This window comes from Polyodon spathula, chromosome 34 (genome assembly GCF_017654505.1).
Source record: "Polyodon spathula isolate WHYD16114869_AA chromosome 34, ASM1765450v1, whole genome shotgun sequence".
Lineage (NCBI taxonomy): Eukaryota > Metazoa > Chordata > Actinopteri > Acipenseriformes > Polyodontidae > Polyodon > Polyodon spathula.
In genome coordinates this window covers 425,947-441,529 of record NC_054567.1, presented here as the reverse complement: position 1 = coordinate 441,529, position 15,583 = coordinate 425,947, and the positions used below count along the sequence as shown (strand labels likewise).

Sequence of the window (15,583 nt, the reverse complement as noted above, 5' to 3'; positions counted from 1 at the left end):
CACTGACAAAGGAAAACCAAAAAAACACCAGTGAATTCACACTGGAGAAAAGCCATATCAATGTATTGAATGTGAGGCCAGCTTCAGTGAGTCAGGAAACCTAAATAGACACCAGCAAATTCACACTGGAAAGAAGATGTATCACTGTACTGAATGTAGGAAAAGCTTCACTGAAAAAGGAAAACTAAAAAAACACCAGCGAATTCACACTGGAGAGAAACCGTACCAATGTACTGAATGTGAGGAGAGTTTTAGTCAGTCAGGAAACCTAAAAGCACACCAGCGTATTCACACTGTATCAATGAACTGAATGTGAGCAGAGCTTCAATGAGTCGGGAAACCTAAGTGGACACCAACAAATTCACACTGGAGAGAAACCGTATCACTGTTTTGAATGTGGGAAAAGTGTCACTGACAAAGGAAAACTAAAAAGACACCAGCAAATTCACATTGAAGCCAGCCTCCCTCCCTCCCAGTCCCTCACCTCTCCACCCTGCTTGTTTGTGTGTGTGGAGAGCTGTTTGATTCCTTTTCTCTCTCTCACCCTGCAGTAAATGAAGGGGGTCTCCAGGAATGAGAGCCAGCTTGAATCCAGAGACACTGAGAAGGGCTCCATTATTTCAGAATGAACTGCATTGGACATTAATCTCAATCCTCATGCTGTGAGGATTTATGCCAAACTTGTTTCTGTGAACACATTAAACAAAGCTGCCAATAACACTTCATATTTTTTGAATACCATTACTGTACCAGACTGGGTGAGAACAGAAGTGAATTGTTTAAAAGAAACTAAAACTAAGAATATATTCTTGGGTGTGGCAGCAATGTGTGCTTCATCTTATTAGAATGGACTCTAAGCTATTGCACCAGTGCACACACAAGCTGAAACAAGCAAAGTGATGCAAACTTTGTACTGGAGCAAATGTGGTTTTGGGTTTGAATGAGCTTGACTGCTTTGAGTGTTTAACCCTTTGCAGTCCTATGTCGAACCAGGTCCGACAGTTATTTATTTATTTAGCATTTATTACAGTCTTTATCTTTATCCAAGGCACTTTTCAAGTTTTAAGAATTGTGTACAAACTGAAAAGAAAGAGGGTAAGTATATTGGGGTAGGGTGAGGATTCAAAATACAAGCATCAAAATTCTAAAAGGTATTGACAATGTCAAGCCAAGGGACTTTTTCAGCCTGGGGGGGGGGGGGCAGAATGTTCCAATGTTCCAGAATGTTCCAGTACACCGTAAGGTTGGGTCAGATGTCCGGGGCCAGGAAAGGAGAATTGGAATGTGTGTTCAACATGAAATTCTTGCTAGATCATAAATCTAGAATGAGATGAACATAACAAACTCAATGGAGGGGGCAATCAAGCCCTACAGTTGCTATCCATTGGTTAGACTGAGAGAGGAGACATGTTTAGGGGGTAAGGACAAAGGACTTGTGTGCTGCGTGCCAAATCCTGATAGGAGCGAAGAATTTTGCATGAAACATATATAACCCATGTACGTGCTTTACCCCAGCAGATAAAGTTGGTTGGTTACTGATAAAGTGACCGTTATTCTCCGGAGCTCTCTGTTGTTTGATGACCGCTGCATTAAACCTTTGATGCAACAATCGGTGTGATTGATTGTCTCTGTACATCTCTGCACTTTATTTTGTGACCCTACATTACCATTAATATATTGCTGGTTATAATGTTATACAAATATATATTAATTAGTATAAAACTCAAACTCAATTTACATGCAGGCCAATGTCGACCCTGAAATCCTAATGCAGGGCCAATGACATCACGAAAGATGGTATTGGTTAAAAAAACTTCTTTCATTAAGTATTAGAACATAAGAACATAAGAACATAAGAAAGTTTACAAACGAGAGGAGGCCATTCGGCCCATCTTGCCCGTTTGGTTGTTAGTAGCTTATTGATCCCAAAATCTCTTACACTGAACTGTCATAGAACTTTTTTACAATTTGGATTTGCCAAAGATTGTAGTTCACACATTTACAAACAACGGGCATAACGTTGTGCAGCTTCAAGGATTTACTGCGCAGTGCCTGCTGGTGAATGATGCAGTGTAATGCTACTGGCTGCGTTTTGTTCTTCCGTCTTTTTTTGCACAAGCGCTACCGACCCGTTCTTTTCTCCAGTCATTGCTGGGGCTCTATCTGTTGTTAAGCCTGCTAAAGAGTGCCCCTGCAGACCAGCGTGTTCTCGTGCGTCTTTAAGGTTTTGAAAGATCTCACTTGCTGTTCTACAGCGCATTGTAGACAAGCTTAGCAGCACTTCTTCCGTGACTTGAAAGTTGTCATCAACACCTCTCACAAATATCGCCAGCTGCGCACTCTCAACCAAATCAGTACTCTCATCAAGCGAGATAGAGTGTGCACTGAATGCTTTTCCTTTCTCGCAGAGCTGCTCCTCAAGATCTTTAGAAATCTCAACATGCTCTGCTACTATATTTGCAGACAGGCTAATATTGTTAAAAACGTTTCTCCTGTCAGGACATACGACCTCAGACACTTTGATTATACAGTCTTTAATAAACTCACCATCAGCGAACGGCTTCCCTGACTTCGCAATCATTTCACTCCCCATAGAACTCGCCAAAACTGCTGCCTCCGGCGACTTTTTCACTTTCTGAAAAAGCTGTTACTGCATCACTAATCCTTTCTTTAGCTGCAAAGCTGTCCTCTCTCTTCTCCCTGATATTTATCATACTGCTCTGCATGCTTTGCTGTACAGTGCCGTTTAATATTGTATTCTTTTAAAACCGCAACTCTTTCCTTGCAAATCAAACATGTCGCACTCTATTTGTACTCCACAAAAAAAAAAAAAAAAAAAAAAAAAAAAAAACGTCCACCTTTTCTCGAAATTGCCTGTGTTCGTGGTCAATTTTTCTTTTAGCCTGAAACATTGCATTGTTCATTTACGTTTGTTGGGGATCCCTGTACGATAGATTTTCAAATGGCTGCTACGATGAGTAGTTCATATAGTCTCAGTGCCACTGTTATTTTTTGTACTGATGCTGACTCAACGGAGAGAAAAAAAAGTTTAGATCTGATCAATTATCTTTTGTCAATTGTTGTGTCACCAAGCTTTCAGTTCAGTTGCTCCTCCCGAACATGTGTCGGTCTGTATGGATTCTTATCTCTGCTGTAAACCAGGACTGGGTCAATTTACAGAAGCAAATGCGACAGGTCTTAAAGTGGTAGCAACGTATTACAACAGAACTAACCATAAACAATGCACAGCATCGCCTACACACGCTTTACAACTGTTTACTCGAGTTTTACGCATGCAGCTCCATGCGGGCCAGATTAAATGACTTTTGTGTAAATATTTGGCGGGCCAGATTGCAGCGCTGTGCGGGACACATTTCGCCCGAGGGCAGTGAGTTTGAGACCCCTGCCCTAGATCAACAAGCAAGCTACTGCTTTTAACGGCGACCGACGCGTGACGCTCCCTGGTAGCAAAATAAGTGCAGATTGATCCGTTTTGTCTGCCGATGAGGAATGGTGCTGACACCTCAGAGGATGGGGACTAAATACTCGCCAACGCAACCTTTTTTTAGATGCTATTCGTATATTGCCTTTTTAACATCCTCAGCACGAAAACTGGGATACACATGTGTTTTACTTAACACTCTTTCAATTCATGTATCTGGCCAGTTTTTACGAATACAGGAGGACCCGACAATGCTTTTAATGCAATCAGCATTAAAAGCTGCAACGTCAGTGGAGAACAGCACGAGTACTCTCACTCTGAGTTCAAAAAAGGGATTTGTCTAGGGGTATGATTTTTGCTTTGGGTGCAAGAGGTCCTGGCTTCAAATCTCGGCTGAGTCCTTTTTTAAATTATTTTGTATTAAACTTTTCCAGTGTTTATGCATTGCCGGTAAGCGCGCTCAAATTTCATGAACAACAATATCAGAGCGACAAAGGGCTGATTGCATGATGGTTAAACCAGAACTGCAGTCTTTGTTGAAACTGCTTAGCAAGTGCTTAAGCGTTAAACAGAATTCTAATACAACAGACTATAAAACTATTCAGCTTAGAGTTTCTGTACTTTATATAACACTGTTTATTTTGGTAAGGCATGTGATTGTTTTGGTGTGTAGTCTAAAACAACCAAAAACAAGCATACAATTCGGTGTCAATATATTCCATTTTACAAGGCACGTAACTGCAACACGTTTATTTCTTGTTTTTTTATGTGGCAGGGCAAACAACAGAAGCCATCAATCCTTACAAGATTAATCTTTCAGCCCAAACTTAATGTCGATATTTGCAGTTTTCGCGACAGCTCATTATCAATGTATGATCTCAAATGAACGCTTATTTTTTTTGATGGGGCTTAATGCAGTAATGCACATAATGTAGTATCAAATCATAATGATACCAGATAGTATCACGACTATTGCAGTTTGAACAACAAACAGATTGCACGTGTAAATCAAAGTAGTGGGGAAATGCATTCAGCTTCATTCTAATCTTTAAAGAAAAAAAGCAGAAATTGCAAAACATTTGCAGAGGTAAGGACTAGAACCCGGGCGAATTGCTTGGAGGACACAGCTCACCACTATACCACCAACACTTCTGTACTGTGTCTCTCATAGATGCTCAAATTAAGCCACACAAATATAGGCCGGTTGGGCAGGATCGCATTTTTCCTCCTCAAACACCAACACATTCCAAAAGCTGTCAATACTGCTACTGGCGAGAATGGGAGCAACAGCATGCATTTAAAAATGATCTCCACATCGGGGAATTAAACCCTGTTCTCCCATGTGACAGGGAAGGATACTAACCACTATACTAATAGTGAAAGCATTTTTCTTCCCAGCGACAGCGAGTGGAAGCGACAGCGAGTGGGAGAAGTACAGCGTGGAAAAGTACAGAGCAGTTTCGAAGCAGAAAGGAGAAATTGCATCTTGAATTGCTTTAATCAGAAAACAGAGGACATTGGGGAAACACAGCCGCGTGTGTTTTTCTGATAACAAACAAGCTGAAACTCGGAGCAGCTGATTCAAATTCAGCGCCGTTTTGAGACACGGGCGAGGGGAGGAGCCGACAGCACAGCAGAACAACGCAGTTAAACGAGGCAGTCTTCCCAGCGACAGCGAGTGGAAGCGACAGCGAGTGGGAGAAGTACAGCGTGGAAAAGTACAGAGCAGTTTCGAAGCAGAAAGGAGAAATTGCATCTTGAATTGCTTTAATCAGAAAACAGAGGACATTGGGGAAACACAGCAGCAGTGTGTGTTTTTTTGATAACAAACAAGCTGAAACTCGGAGCAGCTGATTCAAATTCAGCGCCGTTTTGAGACACGGGCGAGGGGAGGAGCCGACAGCACAGCAGAACAACGCAGTTAAACGAGGCAGTCTTCCCAGCGACAGCGAGTGGAAGCGACAGCGAGTGGGAGAAGTACAGCGTGGAAAAGTACAGAGCAGTTTCGAAGCAGGTTGAAAGCAGGTTGACGGCTGCAGAAGAAACTAAACTTCAAAAAAAAAACCCTCAACATGGTCTTCAAGCCAGTAATCTGTGACACCTGCTTGATGTGGGAAATCCGAGAAAACCCAGCGGAGCTAAACCAAGTGTGCGTAAAGTGCCGCACGATCCAGGATTTGCATAAACTAGTAAGCATGCTAGAAATGGAGCTGGAAGAAGTGAGACAGCAACAGGATCTTGAGGAACTGGCACACCCACAATTCATGGAAGTCTGCATCACCCCTAACAGACTGAAAGCCACCAGGGAGATAGAAGGTCAGAACAGCTGGGTTCAGGTAGGCAGAAGCAGGGAAAAAAAGAAACTTCGTCAAACACAACACCAGAAATCAAAACAACCAACAGATTTGAGTCACTTCAGAATGGTGATGAGCAGAACCAACAACAAGAGAATGAAAGGAACAACATCCAGGACCCTATTGACAGTGGTGACAAGACAGTAAAAAGAAGGGAGGTCATGATTGTTGGGGACTCCATATTGAGAAACACAGCAAGTTCAGTTCGCAGTTTGGACCCCCTTACTACAACAGTGTGCTGCCTTCCGGGAGCCTCGGTCAAGCACATCACTGAGAACGTGGACAGGCTCCTAGAACGAACAGGAGACGACCCGGTAGTAGTCGTCCACATCGGTACAAACAACATTGGAAGAGACAGACCAAAATCCCTGCAAAACAAATTCAGAGAGCTAGGAAGGAAATTAAAAGAGAAAACCAAAACTGTGGTATTTTCTGGTATACTACCCGCACCTTGCAAAGGACCATATGGACAGCTGGAAATAATAAATCAAAACGAATGGTTGAAGACGTGGTGCACACGGGAAGGCTTCACCTATCTTGATCATTGGACCACTTTCTACAACGAGGACTATCTGTATAGACGGGATGGACTGCATTTAAATAACAAGGGAACTAGTCTACTTGGAGAAAAGATCCTCGAGCAGGTTCGGAAGCATTTAAACTAGAAAGGAAGGGGGGAGAAATGAACAAAAAAACAGAAGGGAGACCGCATCAAAACAAGAACAACAACTCAGGTAAGACAACCATTAAATGTATTTATCTAAATGCTAGAAGTATCAGAAACAAAATTCTAGAACTTGAAGCTACTGCACTAACAGGTAACTATGATGTGATAGGTGTTACAGAAACGTGGTTATCTGAGAGTGATGGGGACGAATATAATATTTGTGGGTATACACTGTATAGGAAAGACAGGCAGGACAGAAGAGGAGGAGGGGTAGCGCTATACATAAGAAACAGTCTTGAAGCCCAGGTGTTAAACCTGGACAAAGAAAATAAAACCGAATCAATATGGGTCAGAATAACAGACAAAAATTCAAAAGGCATAATAATAGGAGCATGCTATAGACCGCCAGATTCAGACGGTGAGCACAATAATCTGTTATACAATGACATTAGAAATGTGTGTAGCAAAGGAGAAGCCATACTAATGGGGGATTTCAACTTCCCCCAAATAAAATGGGAAAACCCGGTGGGTAGCGCGAAGGATGAAATAGAAATGGTGGAAATGACAAATGACTGCTTCCTAACACAATTTGTCAAGGCACCGACTAGAGGGGAGGCATGCCTTGATTTAGTCTTTTCAAATAACGAAGATAGAATAACTAAAACAGAGGTCAGAGAACCACTGGCAAACTCAGACCACAACATGGTCTCATTTGAAGTGTTTTTTAAATCCTCAAAAGTAAAGACTAAAGCTAAGGTTTACAATTTTAGAAAAGCAAACTATGAAGGCATGAAACAGAGACTAACAGAAGTAGATTGGAGTAAAATAGAGAAAACACCCACAGAAGAAGGATGGTTGTTCTTCAAAAATGTAGTACTAGAGGCGCAAAACAATTATATCCCTAAAGTAGACAAATCTAAATGTAAAACTAAATTGCCAAAATGGTTTAATAGATCAATTAAAAAAAATATTCAGCGAAAAAAGGCACTTTACAGAGCATTAAAAAAGGACCAAAAAGAAAGTACACAGAAAGAGTACACAGAACTGCAAATGCAAGTCAAAAAGGAAGTTAGAAAGGCCAAGAGAGAAATAGAAATGAACATTGCTAAGGGAGCTAAAACCAATTCCAAAATGTTTTTCCAATATTACAACAGCAAGAGAACATTCAAAGAGGAGATTAAATGTTTAAGAGATACAAATGGCAAAATCATAGAGGAAGAAAAAAAAATAGCAAATATGTTAAATGATTACTTTTCACAAGTTTTTACAAAGGAAGATACTGACAACATGCCCCACATGTCATCCAGTTCCTATCCAGTTTTAAATAACTTTAGCATAACTGAGGCAGAAGTGTTAAAGGGACTAGGAGCTCTTAAAATAAACAAATCCCCTGGGCCGGATGAGATCCTCCCAGTAGTACTCAAAGAAATGAAAGAAGTAATTTACAAACCGCTAACCAAGATCATGCAGCAGTCTCTTGACACAGGGGTGGTACCGACAGACTGGAAAATTGCAAACGTAATACCGATCCACAAAAAGGGAAACAAAACTGAACCAGGTAACTACAGACCAGTAAGCCTGACTTCTATTATATGCAAACTTATGGAAACTATAATAAGATCCAAAATGGAAAATTACCTATATGGTAACAGGGTACTGGGAGACAGTCAACATGGTTTTAGGAAAGGGAGATCGTGCCTAACTAACTTGCTTGATTTTTTTGAGGATGCAACATCGATAATGGATAATTGCAAAGCATATGACATGGTTTATTTAGATTTCCAGAAAGCTTTTGACAAAGTCCCGCACAAAAGATTAATTCTCAAACTGAACGCAGTTGGGATTCAAGGAAACACATGTACATGGATTAGGGAGTGGTTAACATGTAGAAAACAGAAAGTACTGATTAGAGGAAAAACCTCAGAATGGAGTGTGGTAACCAGCGGTGTACCACAGGGATCAGTATTAGGTCCTCTGCTATTCCTAATCTACATTAATGATTTAGATTCTGGTATAGTAAGCAAACTTGTTAAATTTGCAGACGACACAAAAGTAGGAGGAGTGGCAAACACTGTTGCAGCAGCAAAGGTCATTCAAAATGATCTAGACAAGATTCAGAACTGGGCAGACACATGGCAAATGACATTTAATAGAGAAAAGTGTAAGGTACTGCACGCAGGAAATAAAAATGTACATTATAAATATCATATGGGAGATATTGAAATTGGAGAAGGAATCTATGAAAAAGACCTAGGAGTTTTTGTTGACTCAGAAATGTCTTCATCTAGGCAATGTGGGGAAGCTATAAAAAAGGCTAACAAGATACTCGGATACATTGTGAAAAGTGTTGAATTTAAATCAAGGGAAGTAATGTTAAAACTGTACAATGCACTTGTAAGACCTCATCTTGAATATTGTGTGCAGTTCTGGTCACCTCGCTATAAAAAAGATATTGCTGCTCTAGAAAGAGTGCAAAGAAGAGCGACCAGAATTATTCCGGGCTTAAAAGGCATGTCATATGCAGACAGGCTAAAAGAATTGAATCTGTTCAGTCTTGAACAAAGAAGACTACGTGGCGACCTAATTCAAGCATTCAAAATTCTAAAAGGTATTGACAGTGTCGACGCAAGGGACTTTTTCAGCCTGAAAAAAGAAACAAGGACCAGGGGTCACAAATGGAGTTTAGAAAAAGGGGCATTCAGAACAGAAAATAGGAGACACTTTTTTACACAGAGAATTGTGAGGGTCTGGAATCAACTCCCCAGTAATGTTGTTGAAGCTGACACCCTGGGATCCTTCAAGAAGCTGCTTGATGAGATTTTGGGATCAATAAGCTACTAACAACCAAACGAGCAAGATGGGCCGAATGGCCTCCTCTCGTTTGTAAACTTTCTTATGTTCTTATGTTCTTATATTTCATGTCCTCAGCTAAAGAGCCACCCAGCCCAGAATGATATATATAGTGTGCAGGGTCCATTGTCAATGTAAGTCTGACTTAAAAGGAGTGAGAGTGCACTGCAACTTTTTGGCTTCGACTGCTGCTTGACACACAGAACGGCAATTTTGATACTTGGACTCTTCTTAAAATGCATGTTAAAATGTGGAGTGTTTTCAAATTCCATGAATTTGCAGATCTGTGCAGAACAAGACGACTATCTGGCCTCACAAAATGTTTATTAAAAACTCTGAAGGAGTATGGGCTGTGTAGATCGAAGAGAAAAAAAGAAGCGCCCCCCCCCCCCCTACCATAGCAGGCATTTCATCTTCTGTTATTGTATTGTTGATTCTTGTAGAACAAAGAAGAGTTTGATCAAAGAAGTCCTTCCTGCCAAAATAGCTCAGTTGGGTGATTGTTAGGCTGAATATCTAAAGGTCCCTGGTTATATCCCGGGTTTCGGCAGGTGTCATGTTTATATTTATATCTATGGAATCACAGGTACAGAGATTGCAGTTAAAGTTTATGCTTTTCAAATCTATGCAGGAAGGAGGGTGCCCAAATCAGAATGAAACTTACAGGGAGTAATCAAAACATCACAAAATAAAGATACACTACATTAAACAAATAATTTGGAGCTGTCTAAAACGAACAAACCAGGTTCAATTAATTGTATTGCCCATTTCATGGAAGCAGTGTAAATTACCTGCACTTTGCATTGCTGTCTTCAGCAAACAAACAAAAAAAAAAAAAAAAAAAACAGTGATTTTACCACATGGTTTAGTGGTTAGGCTTCCTGGTTTTTCACCCAGGTGGCCCGGGTTCAACTCCTGGTATGAGAATTTGTTTATTTACTGGTGGAGGTATTTGTCAAATAAAAGGATAGAAAAATGACATCCCACATTGAAGGATGGGGAACTTATAACCAGTGACCATTATAAAAACAAAAAAACTCATCTTTGCTTATGTTAGCTGCAAGACAGCGAGACAGAGAAATTTGCATTTTGATATCCCATCACTCCTATAGGCATCAAATCAATGATGAAGCTATACTTCAATTCATATATTATCGGAATCAAAAAAGTGGTCTCTGTTGCATTGTGCGGCTGCAGTGTCGATAATAAACACCTCTACATTCGAGGCTTCATTTAACTTTATTATATTCTTTTAGCCTGTCTGCATATGACATGCCTTTTAAGCCCGGAATAATTCTGGTCGCTCTTCTTTGCACTCTTTCTAGAGCAGCTATAAAAAAGATATTGCTGCTCTAGAAAGAGTGCAAAGAAGAGCGACCAGAATTATTCCGGGCTTAAAAGGCATGTCATATGCAGACAGGCTAAAAGAATTGAATCTGTTCAGTCTTGAACAAAGAAGACTACGTGGCGACCTAATTCAAGCATTCAAAATTCTAAAAGGTATTGACAGTGTCGACCCAAGGGACTTTTTCAGCCTGAAAAAAGAAACAAGGACCAGGGGTCACAAATGGAGTTTAGAAAAAGGGGCATTCAGAACAGAAAATAGGAGACACTTTTTTACACAGAGAATTGTGAGGGTCTGGAATCAACTCCCCAGTAATGTTGTTGAAGCTGACACCCTGGGATCCTTCAAGAAGCTGCTTGATGAGATTTTGGGATCAATAAGCTACTAACAACCAAACGAGCAAGATGGGCCAAATGGCCTCCTCTCGTTTGTAAACTTTCTTATGTTCTTATGTTCTTATATTATTTAGAAGAAACGTGCCCACCGGCAAGTCAAATGTATTTACTGTAGCGGGTAGCATTTAGTTATTGCTTGTTCAGTAGCTTTGCGCAGTGGCAGTATCATAGCTCATGAGGTTTGGCCGAGCCGTGATTATTGCTAGTTGAAAACTTTAACCGATACCCTGTTGTGGTGACTTGAAATATAGTCATTGCTGGCAATTTTTGACAGTGTCACAGCGTCTGCTATCATCTAGTTGAAAGAAGAGAACAAATGTTGACACAAATGTTGATTTTCTGGATTTGTTTTTGTATTCAACTGATTGGGTCCAACAATTGTGTTGGTCTCTTTTTTCTTTGTTAACATATACATGTATTTACAAGCTTAGCGGGTGCTTCTCCTGTCTTGTAAATTAGCTTACCATGCAAGCTAACAAACCACCATCTTTCATTCATTTCACAAAACACTGGGCTTTTGCCGCAGAGAAAACTTTCTAGACAAACGATGAAAAAGCTAAAAATCAATTTGCCTCCCAAACCATGTTACTAGGTATCTGGCTTTTTTTTTGCAGTAGCATTAAACTTATGGTGACACACAAAAAAAAAGAAACATGGAAATTGGTTTCTTCTCAGAGAGAAAAGCTCTGTTTTTTGGTTAGGGAGTTAAGCTGCTGAACAATTTATGCACATGAATATATAATAAATACAGCCATGCATGGAATTCATTGGAACTCTGCGTTCTATTGCTTTCCTTTCTCCCAAATATGTCATGCAAATTATGCAACTTCTCTGCACAGTGTGATCAAAGGCGGTTCTAGTATTCAGACTGTCGCTGCGAAAATAATACAATGTCTTTTGCCTTGAGTTCATCGTTTAAACCAACAGAAGAATAAATGCTAGCAGGTGATGGTTGCAATCCATCAACCTTTGGGTTATGGGCCCAGCATGCTTCTGCTGCGCCACTCTGCTACAGCTGTGGGCCAAATGAAATACCTATTAGAAAAAAAAGAAAAAACATTCTCTCGGGTGCAACTCAAAGCCGTCATTTTGACCAGCTGAGCGTAAATGAGACTGAACCTTGGAAATTTTGCAAGATGGTCCGTTTTCATTTGCCCAAATACATATGCAGATAATACAACTATTCTGCCCAGTTTGAGCACAGGTTGTTTTCTGCCAGTTTTGGTTGACAATTCTGATGCTCTGATTCAATTTAAATGCATGTTAAGTTGAGGAATGCAATGTCTGAGTTTTTGACGCAGTTTGCTGCTTGACTCGTAGAGAGAGGAGACCGCGACAAAAAATTGAATAAATACATGTTTCCACCCGGTTTTGAAGCAGGGATGCTTTCACATGTTAGGTGACTGTGATAACCACTAAACTATGGAAACTTTCATGCATGGCTTATTACATTCTGGTGGGCTTTAATTGAAGACTCCCTTGAACTGCAGGATCCAAAATGGGTTCTCGGCACTATGCTTAGAAGGCAGCACAAGAAGCACTCACCAGCAAAGGTGTTTCCATAGTATAGTGGTGATCACGTTTGCCTCATCCGCAAAAGGTCCCCAGCCCAAAACTGGGTGGAAACACAGCAACGCATATTTTTTTTCAGTGTATGTATTTCATGTCCCCAGGTAAAGAGCCACCCAGCCCAGAACGATGTATATAGTGTGCATGGTCCATTGTCAATGCAAGTCTGACCGTTAAACGGAGTGAGAATGCACTGCAACTTTTTGTAAACAAGTGTTTGCCCAATGTGTCTTTTGTACATTCTCTACTTCAAATCAGAGGTGCCATCAAGTATAAAAAGGTGCATGTGGGGGCAAAAAGTTGGACGAACAGCTCTGTTCATAAAGACGATTACAATGTATTGTTTTATGTTGTGAAGTGCAAGGGGAGCTCTCCCTTGCAGTAATTCGTATTAGCATGCATGAGCCTTGCTATTGGCCTGTACATGTGGAGCCCAGAGCTGCTTCAATGTTACTCTTTGTCACCCTTTTAGCCATACCACCTTGAGAATGTCTGATCTTGGAAGCTAAGCAAGGTTGGGCCTGGTTAGTATTTGGATGGAAGACCACCTGGGAATACCAGGTGCTTTAAGGTTTTCTTTCTGCAGGTTGACAGGGGGCGCATTTCCCCGGCTATTCATTTTATTAAACTGCAAACTATAAGGATAAACATTGTTTTCCTTTTTGTTTTTTATTGCCCCATCCCAGACTCGAACAAATATGATAGTTTAATATGTCGCGCACAACATTCTTATTTCCTCAATTCGTGACGAAATGTGACCCACAAAGTGAAATAAAAGTACACCAAATAAAATAAAATAAAAATGATGTATAACAGGACAGGAATACAGCAGTATTATTATTATTAATAATAATAATAATAATAATAATAATAATAATAATAATAATAATAATAATAATAATAATAATAATAATAATAATACAGTATTGAACATACTGGAAGCTATCAAATTTGTTGTCCTGTACGTGATTGTAATGCTGCTTGAATACTCCAGCACCTCGCTGGATTGAAACTGCACTTTTAAATAACCTGTGCAGGGAGGTGCTGTTTACCTCTATTTTACATCATGGGTCACATTTAAACAGTAATCGTTTCTGCTTGTTAGGTTTAATTTCGAGTTGTGTTTGCTGCCAAGATATGTTTTAGGTGTCTTAGTGGTAGTATTATCTACAGTAAATAATGCAGCTATATTCATATTCAGAATGTGATACAGTACTAAGACAGGGTCCAGTATTAGAAATTAATGTTCATTGACCATTTCCATACATTCTCTATATGTTTCCACATTGTGCTTGCAATCCACAGGGACAAGGGGCTCAGTGATGTTAACAACTAGAGCCCACAATTAACCAATACATTTAATGTAAAGAAATGGTTCATGTCTTTCTCATAGCTGCTTCTGTGTGTATACACCAGTGCTATTTATTGTGTGTAATTATCCGTCTTGTCTAAGAATGTGCAGATTATATATAAAAAGATATTTAGGAGAGAGTGGCCAGCGATGAGGGCTCTCCCGTGTGATAGCTGACCGCGACGTTAAAACTACTAGACAGTTACGATTGCGCATTAATGAGCGAGTGTAAAAGTTACATTGGGAGAAAAGATTTTCATTCATCACTATCTAGACATTTTGTAGATGCCAAACATTCAGTTTCAGATTAAGAAAGTGGGAACAATAGTATCATGGTTTACTACTTGTCTAACCTTACATAATTACATTTTTATTAATTAACAATTAACAAGACCAGAGCCAATAAACCTGTTATTTCTCTTTCCTTTCACTACCATATTCTAGTGTGCTTGTTCAGAATATGCGTGAATCCTGAAAACGTCTTGTTAATATGGGAACAAAGCCAGCAGTCACTTTATTGATTTCCCTGTGTATTAACCGCTATTGGAACACAGATGATTGTGTGAAAGATGGTAATAGACTTTCAATGTACATGTTTTAGAGCTAAACGTTTGTTGAGACAGTTCAAGCACTGCACTTTCAGGCAGCTGGTAGCAGTGTTTACCTGTTTCCTGGATGTTTGCCTTTTGCTCTTACTGTGGAAAGAATAAAAAATGAATGTAAGCAAAACCATTTCTTGAGAAGCGCATTTAGGAGAAAACTTGAGTCTCGAAACACATTTGTAAAGGCATCGGACTCTATTAGGGCGTTTCCAAGCTGTTGAACGTTGCTTATTATATACAGGTTTAAAAATCAGTGAAGCTCAAATAGCTCAGTTGGGAGAACGTTAGACTGAAGATCTAAAGGTCCCTGGTTTGATCCTGGGTTTTGGAAAGACAAGGCTTATTTTTGTATTAATATCTTGAATTAAAAACAGAGCACATTCTTATCTTCAATGTAATTGTAGGAAATAACAACGTATTACAGTACCATTTTCTAATGTCATTAAACACTTTAACTTTCCCTAGTAGCCTATTGCAAATGTGTGTATTTGTGATGTGGCTTTAAGATGGAAATAAATGTCAAATTGGACAGAAATAAGGCCTTGCTATAAAATATACAATATGTTTATTTATACACTTTAACCAGTAAAATATATCTGTATCTCTGTCTGTTTATATATCTATTGGTCTGTTATATGATCTATTTATCTGTATTATACAGTAATATAGGGTAAAGCACCAAATTCTGACCATATGCATTTCTAATACTCTTACTTGTTGCAATGAGATTTTTGAGCACAAATCAGGCTTGAAACCTAAAAGCTAAGCTTTTTTTACTGTTGCAAGTGCACGGGTCTATATGATTGATTGACTGATGGTATCTAGATAGGACATTTTCTCTAAATGGACATTTTACCCTGTGCATAAAATGTCCTTTACTTGAACTTTTTACCCTGTGCAGAACATTCCTGCAGCACATTTCCTTTAAATGGATTTACCTTGTGCAGGAAATTCCCTCTGATCAGCTCAGTGAATGAACCCACTCAACGACATGCTCAGTCCTGCTCT

The 15,583-nt window shown here is 39.7% G+C and overlaps 2 pseudogenes; both read left to right on the top strand.

Moving 5' to 3' along the window:
- Nucleotides 1–11,198: 11,198 nt before the first annotated feature.
- Nucleotides 11,199–11,378, top strand: LOC121303658 (annotated as a pseudogene).
- A 1,708-nt stretch (nucleotides 11,379–13,086) lies between these two features.
- On the top strand, nucleotides 13,087–13,195 carry LOC121303682 (annotated as a pseudogene).
- The last annotated feature ends 2,388 nt before the right edge of the window (nucleotides 13,196–15,583 follow it).